Here is a 12,715-nt window from a genome sequence, read left to right as displayed (position 1 = left end):
AATATATATAAAAATATATATATATATATATATATATATATATATATATATATATGTATATATATATATATATATATATTTCATAAACGGCATTTACACTTTATATATGTAATTATAAATTGTGACTATATAGTTATAAATGATTGCAAGTATAAAAATGGTAATCCTATGTTTGCATAACTCTTAAATATATATTAAAACATATTTTGAACTTGAGGGGGAAAAATTATTAATGGTAAAAAAAGCTATGTTAGTATAATGATTGTTATTATTATTTTTGGTACATAAGCATGGAACAGAGAACTTTTATTTCACTCATTCTGTCGGGTAATCTTTTTCTCCAGTTGAATTTGATCAAATTCGAAACGCTATCAAGAGAGGTTAAAACAACCCCGCAAATCAAATCAAATGTGAAGATGTCTCAAATGTGAATGCAGCTAACATACCCGTTTCTTGTAAGTGTATTCAGCAGTATAAGAATAACCTACCCTGCATCTGGTGCCAATCTGCCTCTCTCTCTCTCTCTCTCTCTCTCGTGTAGGAGAGATAAGCTTTATCACGCTGTATAGACACTCATGAAAGTCATCCGGCCCTCAGAACATCCTGTCCTGCCTGACTGCTGCTCCACACAGCCTCCTATCTCTGCACTGACCCAAAAAAACCTAGCAGACACTGGGAAACATCTCACGCCAGCACGTCCTGCGGCAGTCTGAAGAGCCGCGCTGTAAACCTGCAACACAAATAGTTCACGGTCCAAAAAGAGTTAGTTTTACACGCTCCAAACGAACATCGACTCGTTTACTCCGAATTTCAGTTCTCTGGTTTTGTTTAAATGTAGAACAAGACGACTAAATGTGACTGTAGCATGTTTATTTAGTGATTTTATTGAATTTATGGTTGAACACATCGAATATAAAAGCTTTTTTGTCTCATGCTGAGAGCAGTGATTAAAAACAGCTACCCAGTTGGCTAAGTAACAGTCCTCAAATACTGCAGATGTTGGTAACGTGTAGGAGAGATAAGCTTTATCACGCTGTATAGACACTCATGAAAGTCATCCGGCCCTCAGAACATCCTGTCCTGCCTGACTGCTGCTCCACACAGCCTCCTATCTCTGCACTGACCCAAAAAAACCTAGCAGACACTGGGAAACATCTCACGCCAGCACGTCCTGCGGCAGTCTGAAGAGCCGCGCTGTAAACCTGCAACACAAATAGTTCACGGTCCAAAAAGAGTTAGTTTTACACGCTCCAAACGAACATCGACTCGTTTACTCCGAATTTTCTCTGGTTTTGTTTAAATGTAGAACAAGACGACTAAATGTGACTGTAGCATGTTTATTTAGTGATTTTATTGAATTTATGGTTGAACACATCGAATATAAAAGCTTTTTTGTCTCATGCTGAGAGCAGTGATTAAAAACAGCTACCCAATTGGCTAAGTAACAGTCCTCAAATACTGCAGATGTTGGTAAATAACCTGAATCATCTCATTCAGCTGCAACACACAATGGCAGACAGATCTTTCTCACATGACCCATACAATACAGATTATTCTTATGCCTAAGTGGCCGATAACCGATATGAAGAACCCATTTTTATTTATTGAAAAACGTAATTTGTATAACAATAGCTACACAACAACACTATTATTATTATTATTATTATTATTATTATTATTGTTGTTGTTCAATTTCTTTTGTTATTAACAGCAACAAGTATTTCATTATAGTTATTAACAATTTGAAATACATTGAAATCAATAAGTCATATAGTAACAGTAACATAATATTAACTGCAACAACAGTTCAATAAAATATTGATCTCTCTTCTATTAGCATTCTTATCGGATTAAAACAATATTAACAATACTTTTAATAAAAACATTACCATTATTAATAAAAAGATTAAACATAATAAGAAATTGTTGTAATAATAATAATATTTTGGAAATATTAACACTTTGTTCTATTAACAAAATAATATTTATTAATATTTTTTTTGTCTTATGAAAATATTTAATAAGAACCACCACAACTTAAATAATTCACTAAAAAACTGTTTGCTATTAATAACAAAAACAATATTTTTGATAACAATAATAGCTTTTGTGATTTGCGGCTATATCTAACTCTTACACTTAAATTGACACTGTTGTTTCCTGTTGAACACTATACTAAAGAATCAATAACAGATTAGGTTAAAAAAATGTGAATACTGATAAAAAAAACAAACAATTATAGGTCCGTCTTTTAAAGAATCCAGCACTTGAAAGTCTCCACCACCCAGAGAGAGAGTCTTGAGTGCCTCAACAGTGGTGTTGTTGTTGTGTGTAGATCCTTTTTATTCCTTTTGTTTTATTGAACCGTCACATGAAAGTGTTCTGAATAGCCCATCGGGAAACTCTAGGAAGCGTAATTCCCCCCATTCCAAAGACTTTTCAACAGGCCGCTGCGGTGAAGGACTCCAGGTGTTCGGCAGGATTAAAGCTGGAGTGGAAATACACGAAAATCAAGAGTGGAAGATCAGCGCTGGGAACGTGAGGAGGACCAAGCCAAAGCGCTGGCATTTCAGCACGTGGCTGTTTTTAGCCTCACGGTCTCTGGAGAAAACCCAATCAATCCTCTCCTTCCCCCTCAACAGAGCCGGCCGATAATTATCATAATAATAGCAGCTATTATATTTAACATCAACAAATAACATTAGCCACAAATATTGTTAATAATAATAATTTTGTGGCATATTTATGCAAGCATTACATTTTGAAGGCGGCAACTTAAAAATACTAAAAGTAATGCATAACAATGGCGGTCTGCACTCTAGGCTTTTTTTATCATACAATCCACACTAGGGGATAATAAAAACATTTTGAGTGCAGTGTCTTTATTGTTTGTTATTTATCCTAGTCTTGACATCTAATAGCTGGGAGAGCACAGTGACTGCTTTAATTAAGGTAAAAATGCTGAAACTATATTGCACATTGCATTTCAGTTATAAAAAAGACCAGAATATGTGCGTTGGGTGAGTTCACTAAGCATCTGAGCAACTTTAGCATGCATTATTTCAGCATATAGATAGATAGATAGATAGATGGATGGATGCAAAAATGGCCAAATATGCAGATGAGGCTCCTACAAATGAGCCCAACCTGTTTGAGAGGGAGTTGTGCCAGCCAGGTGTTGTCCAGCATCTCGTGTGTGTGCGCGGGGCGTCCCGGACCTGCACGTACAGCTGGTGGACGTTGAGTCCACAGTGCTGACACACACCCTGCTTTGTCTCCAGCACGCGGGTGCGCATGTAGTCCTGATTGGAGCGCAGCTGGAAGTCCTCCATACAGGCAGGGCTGTAGAAGCCTCCTGCCCAGCTGTGGTGCTCCCTGCTGGGCTTCTGGCAGGACAGACAAAGGGGGGTCCCGGCCGAGTCCACGGCCTGCAGGTAACCGGCTGTGGTGTTTGTCTGAACACACACGGAGCTCTCGGCTTCTCTGCGGACACAAACACACATTGGCATGTAGATTTTCTAATTTTCTGAAAAAAAAACAGTGCTGCTGGCCTGTAAAAACACTTGCTGCTGTACAGTTACTAGTTTGGGAGGCAGACACACTTTTGCAGTTTAAATCTAGATTAAAGACCCATCTCTTTAACCTGGCTTACACATAACACACTAATAAGCTTCTTGGATGATGACATCACTGAATTGAATGATGAACGGTCTTTAACTGAGAAATGAGTGTTTACTATTGTCATTTTGCATTATTGACACACTATTTTCCTAATTAATGCTGTTCAGTTGCTTTGACACAATCTGTATTGTTAAAAGCACTATATATATATAAAGGTGACTTGACTTGTTCTGAATTGTTTTTACTGTGTTGCTATGCAGTTGCTACGATGTCAGATACACTACCGGTCAAAAGTTTGGGATCAGTAAGACTTGTAATGTTTTATAAAGACGTCTCTTGTGCTCATCAAGGCTGCATTTATTTGATCAAAAATACAGAAAAAAACAGTAATCTTGCAAAATGTTATTACAATATAAAATAATGGTTTCTATTTTAATATCCTTTAAAATATAATTAAGTTCAGTGATGCAAAGCTGAATTTCCATCAGCCATTACTCCAGTCTTCAGTGTCACACGATCCTTCAGAAATCATTCTAATATGCTGATTTATTATCAGAATTATCAATGTTGGCAACAGTTTTGCTGCCAAATCTTTTTTTTTGGAAACTGCGATACTTTTTCCAGGATTCTTAATAAAAAAGTAAAAAAGAACCGCATTTATTCAAAATATAAATCTTTTCTAACAATATAAATCTTTGCTATCACTTCTTAACAATTTAACACATCCTTGCTGAATAAATGTTTAATTTCTTTCAAAAAAAGAAAGAATAAAAATATACTAACCCCAAACTTTTGAACAGTAGTTTATATTCTCAGTCACATCAACATCATTTGACTCTGACACAAAGCTTGGCATCACAACATCCAACCAGTTGGGGAAAACAACAAGGTGGCATCCTTCGCCAACCAAATTCAGTTATTAGTGTTATTAAGTGTGTATGTACGAAACTACTCTTCATCACACTAACTAGCCTAAACTTCACCAGCAAAGACTTCATCTCTAGTCCTCCATCAGTTCTCACTTTCTCTCTCAGGTTTCTTCCTCTTTTCTCTCCATCGCCTAAAAATATCCAGCCCCAGACAGCGCTCAGTACGTCGCAATTTTTTCCTCCCGTGGTTTCCATGGCGACGCCGCAGCACTCGCATGTGTGTGGATTAAGCCCTTATCCTCTGCACTAAGCATTCTTGAACACACTCCACACACACACACTGGTATATCAGGTTTACAAGGTTAACCGTTCGCTACTACACACATAATTACATGCCGAAATGCACTTTCAAAGTAAATTGACCCGAGTTCAGAAAACAGCGTTCACATTATCCAAACGAACCGAACTCTGACGTCAACTGAACCCAGGTGTGCACCAAAAGTACTAGTGTGAAAGCCCCCTAAAACACAATAATTTGAGATTAATTATACTGCAAAAAAGAAAAACCACTACATAAATATGGACGTCAACATGCAACAAAACAAGAAATAATTAAATAATAATTATTATTATTAATTAAAAAATAAAAAAATTGTTAAGGGTTATGGCTGGTCAGACCTGTTGGTGTGGTCCGTAGGCTTGGATGTGGATTTTCTTTTCGGGCCGCCATTGTCCTTGTTGATGATGTGGAGAGCTCCGCCCTCTGTCTGGGCCACAGCGATGGAGGTCTGAGCTACATCCTCTTTGGAGAGATACCTTGAGAGAGAATAAAAGAGAGAGACTCTGAGCGAACTCTGGGTACCATAAAGATGGCATGAAGAGGGCAGTACAGTGTCTGCTACCAGAAAACACACACTGATATTTGTGTAACAGAACAACAAACGGACTCTTAATGTGTCAGGAAATCCTTAAATAAAACTCATTAAATTAAAAACTACCTCACCATATATATATTCAATGTAATACAATTTTTAAAATATGTATACAATATAAAAAAAATAATATATAACACAGAAATATATTAAAAATACAAAAAGTGAAAATAAAATTCAATTAAAAAACACCTATTCTCCAACCGATAATCTAACATGATTCACAACCTCAGCTAAATTTACTGTAGTCTTACTTTATATATATATATATTTACAATAATTAAAAAATGAAATACAAAAATATATAATTAAAAATACATTCATTTAAAATAAACAATATAAAAAAATATACTACTGTTCAAATGGGGCCATTTTTGTAAAGAAATTAATACTTTTATTCAGCAAGGATGCATTAAATTAATCAGAGACAGTAAGATCTTTATAATGTTACAAAATATTTATATTTCAAATGTTTTATTTTGAACTTTCGATTCATTAAAGAATCATGAAAAAATGTATCATGATTTCCACAAAAATATTAATAATAAGGACCATTATAAATAACTGAGTTCCAATAATAACTGAGCAATAAATCAGCATATTAGAATGGTTTCTAAAGCATCATGTGACACTGATGGTAAAGCTGAATTTTCAGTAACATTTCTCCAGTCTTCAAAGAAATAAAGGTCCAATGACTTTAATGATTAACTTTAACATTTTGAGAGTGACGGGGAAAAATAGAAGCTTAATTTGATTGACACCCACATGTGAGCCAACCAGATTCAGATCCGCCCACAAGTCCCAAAGCTCTCCAGCTTTGATGGTGTATGTGTGTTTTCTTGCCTGGAGGTGCTGCTGTGCCGGCGCTGGGATTGTGTGAGCTCCTCCAGCAGCAGGATGGGGCTGTGAAAAACTCTTCCACTCTTCCTCACCCATCCTCTGCCTCATCGCAGTCAGAGAGCTCCACTCGAGCACGAATCGCACAACCTGACACACACAGATGTGTTTCAAGAAATCTGATGAACCAATGCCTATATCAAACAAAATATTTACATAAAAATTTGTAATTATATATATATATATATATATATATATATATATATATTAGTGCTGTCAATCGATTAAAAAAAATTAACTAATTAATCACACATTTTTCTGAAATTAATTGCGATTAATCCCACGGCCTAACATTAAAGTTTTTAAATATACTTTTATATTGCAATAATTTCACATTCAATCTTCAAATTAATGTACAAACAACATAAAGACAGTATATTTTTTTAAATTTGTTTAATGGCATATTTTTTATGACTGAAGACCAGTATCAATGATACCAATACTGATTTCTCTATAAAATTGCCCCCCCCCCCAATATTTAACCACTGACTATAGCCATTTAACATTACATTATAATTAAGAGCTATCAATATTAACATTTATTAAATTTTAAAAAATAACTTAAAACAATCTTCACATAAACCCATTCTAATAAATGTCATATTTACTGTACATGTGCCCTTCAGCAGAAATATACAGTAATTGAAATTGAAGTTATCAAACACTAAATTCTAAATTAAATATAGATTGATCCTATAGGTCCTCTATATAATATAGAAAAAGTTCCTTTTTTCCTCTTTTTTTTCTTCTTTGTCCCTTGATTAGTAGACATCACAGCAGCTGGTTATTAGGTTATTTTGGCTGCTATTTCTTTAAGAGCTGCCGCTGCTGAACGTGAGGCATCGTATTTTCTCTAAACTCTTTTAACCTTTTCTGACCCACTTCAGGTCTTAAAGTCTCTATTAATGAGCTGACGAGTTAAATCGGGTGTGTTAGATGAGGGAGACAGTGCTGGGCTACTCGAGGACAGTTTTGAAAACCATTTCAGAGACATGTTCTTAAATGTGACTATAACAATATATTACATGCATGCACAGTTTTAAGGCAGCTTTAATCGCATTTTTGGTAACTTCATGATTTAACTGACCACGGCATTGCATGCACATAGTTTATTTCGCGCTTTGATATGAAACGATACAGGCTACAGCGCGCGCCGACGCGACTGAATAAATGCACTTCTTGTCAAGAGAAAAAGTGACAGAAGCAGCAGTTGTGTGTGGGGTGGCCAACCTTAAGGCTGATTTATACTTCTGCGTCAGACCTACGCCGTAGGCTATGCGTCAGTTTTCATTTATACTTCTGCGTTGACGTGCAGTACACATGCAAACCGCTAGTCTGCAGTGTCCACGGGCATGTTGCTGGTGTAACCCGCAATACCACGGCAAAAGCCGAAGAAGAAGCGGCTCGTCAGAGAAGCATTATAGCTGTGACGGCAGCAAATAAATATCAAATCATTAAATCATTATTTAAAACTACAAAAAGGAGACAACAACGGAACAGGAGAAGATGGCATACTTTCAATCTGCACAAGGACTTGTACCACGGCAGATCAACATTGTTTGTCGCGGACAACTACTGATGTATTATAATAGTATAATAAATAAGACACGTGTTCTTTGCTTTGTTTTATTTTATATAAGAAGGTGTAACATTAAAATATATTAATGTACATAAACACACACAAAACTCAAGTACATATGGAGGGAGGGGTTCTAGCAGACCAATCACAGCGCTTGCGGTCCACGTAGAATTGACACGCTGTTCGATTTTTGGAGAGGTGCACGTCAGGCTACGGCGTAGGGTGTGCGTCTATGTGTAGGCTACGGCGTAGGTTCGATGCAGAAGTACAAATTGGGCTTTAGCCCCGCCCATGCGTTAATTGCGTTTAATATTTTTTACGAGTTAAACTGAAAAAAATTAATCACCTGCGTTAACACGCTAATTTTGACACCACTAAAATAAATATATATATATATATCAGTGTAGTCAGAGAATCTAAAACAGTATCAACATGGCTGTTACTTTAAGTGGGAAATATATGAATATGAGGAAACGCCTAAAGGTCATCCCTCAAAGTCACGTGTTCAACCGAGCAGAGAGACGTTCATTAAAGATCTGCCAATCACATGTACGGCTCTTATAGGCACTGCTCCAGTTCTCCTACACCAGCTGTTCCGCTGTCCCACAACGTCTGTCCACGGGGAAGCGCTCGGCCCGTTACAAAAGATTAAATTTCCAGCCCACGCCAGGCATCTTTTCTCGCTCTTCCTGTCTTCCTACTAAACTCCACCATTCATCACTGCTCAGCTGAAATGGCCTCAGGAAAAGCTCTTATTAAAAACCAACCCAGATAATATTTCTCAATCAAAGTCAATTAGGGGCCCCCTGCTTATATCAGCTTCCATTTAATACAGTTGCAGAGAACTATAAGAATCCCAGCGTTACACTGTACAAACGAGGACTGGGAGATTTCAACACTTTATTTGCCCTCAGATTAAGCGCTCGGCCCGTTTCAAAAGATTAAATTTCCAGCCCACGCCAGGCATCTTTTCTCGCTCTTCCTGTCTTCCTACTAAACTCCACCATTCATCACTGCTCAGCTGAAATGGCCTCAGGAAAAGCTCTTATTAAAAACCAACCCGGATAATATTTCTCAATCAAAGTCAATTAGGGGCCCCCTGCTTATATCTGCTTCCATTTAATACAGTTGCAGAGAACTATAAGAATCCCAGCGTTACACTGTACAAACGAGGACTGGGAGATTTCAACACTTTATTTGCCCTCAGATTAACACTGGAAACCCTGGCCATCCAACCATGTGTTCAGGACTCAATGGAGACAATGTTTGAGGCAGTTCTCATATTAGAGCTACTGATGCAGATCCGGGTTGGTTCTGTATAAAAGAAATCCTGACGAATTTGAAGAATAGAAGTGCTTCTGACAATACGTTATATAAGAAATACATTTTTGTGCCTTGCATACTTAAATATTTGGTTTTCTATGACTTTTGGTTGTGAATTCTGCTTATCATGATGTCAGTTAGTTAAATGATTGGCTAACATGGATGAGATTTAGTCAAAAGAATGACTTGTAATCGCATCAGTAAGAATGGGTAAACAAATATAGACAAATCAACAGCAATATTTCACGTGTACCGTATTTTCTGGAATCTTAAATACATGTTTATAGTGTTTACAATGCTTGTAAAGTTCTCATTTTATTTACTGGTAATTTACTTTATTTCTTCATGTAATAATAAAACGTGACTTATACACCAATGCAATTTTATGCAAACTGCTAATATTACACCTATAAATAAAATATGAATGTAATTTCTTAAATGCGTAACATTTTTTAAATAAAATATTAAATAATACTTTACATGTATTTTATTTTATTTTAAACATATAAATTACATGTATATTTTATTGATATAATTTACATATAATTCTATGTAATTATAAAAAAAATTATAATTTTACATGTTGAATAATACATAAATATATTTTTTTTAAATAGAAAATATTAAATACACAATTCTACATTTATAAACAAAATATGCATTTAATTTTGAAAAATTACTAAAATATTATTAAAAATAATAGAAAATATTAAATACACAATTCTACATTTCTAAACAAAATATGCATTTAATTTGAAAAATTACATAAAAATATTATTAAAAAATAATAGAAAATGTTAAACAAGTATACATTTATAAAAAATATGCATTTCATAAAAAAATCTAAATATTTAGATATAAAAATATAAAATATAAAAATATTTAAAATAAAAATGATAAATAATTAAAAAAAAGCAAAAGGCAGTGAAATCGTTGGCAGGCCAAGTATAAATCTCTTGGCGCAACTATGAAAGAAAAAAATCTTGACTATTCTAATCCTTACCAATACTAATCTTTATTAAAAATCCTTACTAATGAAGCCAGCTAGTTTATCTAGTTTCTTTTCTGCAGTGCTTTAAAGATGATTTTCGATCAACTGTTGGTTCAAACACTGAATTCAACCCCAAGCAGTTGTGCTTTTTTCATCAAACGAACTGAATTATAACACTTGATTCAATTCACTGAAACACATGATTCATTTGAACTGATTCAAAGAAATGAAGTGCCATTTTGATGGGAAGATATGCAATTAAAACTCACAATGCTCACAAAACAAAGAGTCAAATGAGTCAAAATGCATTAATCGCAGCATTCACGATGTTTGGCTGCAAAATCATTGCAAATATAACGCAGCTGTTTGGGTTTCTAGCACTGTATACCTTGTCGTAGATGTAGATCCTGTCCGTGTTAGACAGTCATACACGGGAACAGAGTCGTCCGACTCCTTTTGAGTGCGAACCTGATTAGCTATCAGAGAAAGAGAGAGAGAGAGAGGGAGGGAGACATGATGGGGAAGTCAGAATGACTAATAGGAGGAAAAAAAGAGAACAGGGCAATGAGAGAAGGAGAAGAGAGGGTGATCATTGCGTCAGACCTACGCCGTAGGCTATGCGTCAGTTTTCATTTATACTTCTGCGTTGACGTGCAGTACACATGCAAACCGCTAGTCTGCAGTGTCCACGGGCATGTTGCTGGTGTAACCCGCAATACCACGGCAAAAGCCGAAGAAGAAGCGGCTCGTCAGAGAAGCATTATAGCTGTGACGGCAGCAAATAAATATCAAATCATTAAATCATTATTTAAAACTACAAAAAGGAGACAACAACGGAACAGGAGAAGATGGCATACTTTCAATCTGCACAAGGACTTGTACCACGGCAGATCAACATTGTTTGTCGCGGACAACTACTGATGTATTATAATAGTATAATAAATAAGACACGTGTTCTTTGCTTTGTTTTATTTTATATAAGAAGGTGTAACATTAAAATATATTAATGTACATAAACACACACAAAACTCAAGTACATATGGAGGGAGGGGTTCTAGCAGACCAATCACAGCGCTTGCGGTCCACGTAGAATTGACACGCTGTTCGATTTTTGGAGAGGTGCACGTCAGGCTACGGCGTAGGGTGTGCGTCTATGTGTAGGCTACGGCGTAGGTTCGATGCAGAAGTACAAATTGGGCTTTAGCCCCGCCCATGCGTTAATTGCGTTTAATATTTTTTACGAGTTAAACTGAAAAAAATTAATCACCTGCGTTAACACGCTAATTTTGACACCACTAAAATAAATATATATATATATATCAGTGTAGTCAGAGAATCTAAAACAGTATCAACATGGCTGTTACTTTAAGTGGGAAATATATGAATATGAGGAAACGCCTAAAGGTCATCCCTCAAAGTCACGTGTTCAACCGAGCAGAGAGACGTTCATTAAAGATCTGCCAATCACATGTACGGCTCTTATAGGCACTGCTCCAGTTCTCCTACACCAGCTGTTCCGCTGTCCCACAACGTCTGTCCACGGGGAAGCGCTCGGCCCGTTACAAAAGATTAAATTTCCAGCCCACGCCAGGCATCTTTTCTCGCTCTTCCTGTCTTCCTACTAAACTCCACCATTCATCACTGCTCAGCTGAAATGGCCTCAGGAAAAGCTCTTATTAAAAACCAACCCAGATAATATTTCTCAATCAAAGTCAATTAGGGGCCCCCTGCTTATATCAGCTTCCATTTAATACAGTTGCAGAGAACTATAAGAATCCCAGCGTTACACTGTACAAACGAGGACTGGGAGATTTCAACACTTTATTTGCCCTCAGATTAACACTGGAAACCCTGGCCATCCAACCATGTGTTCAGGACTCAATGGAGACAATGTTTGAGGCAGTTCTCATATTAGAGCTACTGATGCAGATCCGGGTTGGTTCTGTATAAAAGAAATCCTGACGAATTTGAAGAATAGAAGTGCTTCTGACAATACGTTATATAAGAAATACATTTTTGTGCCTTGCATACTTAAATATTTGGTTTTCTATGACTTTTGGTTGTGAATTCTGCTTATCATGATGTCAGTTAGTTAAATGATTGGCTAACATGGATGAGATTTAGTCAAAAGAATGACTTGTAATCGCATCAGTAAGAATGGGTAAACAAATATAGACAAATCAACAGCAATATTTCACGTGTACCGTATTTTCTGGAATCTTAAATACATGTTTATAGTGTTTACAATGCTTGTAAAGTTCTCATTTTATTTACTGGTAATTTACTTTATTTCTTCATGTAATAATAAAACGTGACTTATACACCAATGCAATTTTATGCAAACTGCTAATATTACACCTATAAATAAAATATGAATGTAATTTCTTAACATTTTTACATTTTTTAAATAAAATATTAAATAATACTTTACATGTATTTTATTTTATTTTAAACATATAAATTACATTATTGATATATTGATATAATTTACATATAATTCTAT

At 35.7% G+C, this 12,715-nt stretch overlaps 1 pseudogene; it reads right to left on the bottom strand.

Moving 5' to 3' along the window:
* Positions 1-2,742: 2,742 nt before the first annotated feature.
* Positions 2,743-12,715, bottom strand: part of LOC107593076 (DNA annealing helicase and endonuclease ZRANB3-like) — a 76,939-nt pseudogene continuing 66,966 nt past the window's right edge.

Source organism: Sinocyclocheilus grahami, unplaced genomic scaffold (genome assembly GCF_001515645.1).
Source record: "Sinocyclocheilus grahami isolate Dianchi unplaced genomic scaffold, SAMN03320097.WGS_v1.1 scaffold163.1, whole genome shotgun sequence".
In the NCBI taxonomy this organism is placed as follows: Eukaryota; Metazoa; Chordata; class Actinopteri; order Cypriniformes; family Cyprinidae; genus Sinocyclocheilus; species Sinocyclocheilus grahami.
The sequence above is the reverse complement of the archived record's forward strand: the minus strand, read 5'-3'. Positions and strand labels throughout refer to the sequence as shown.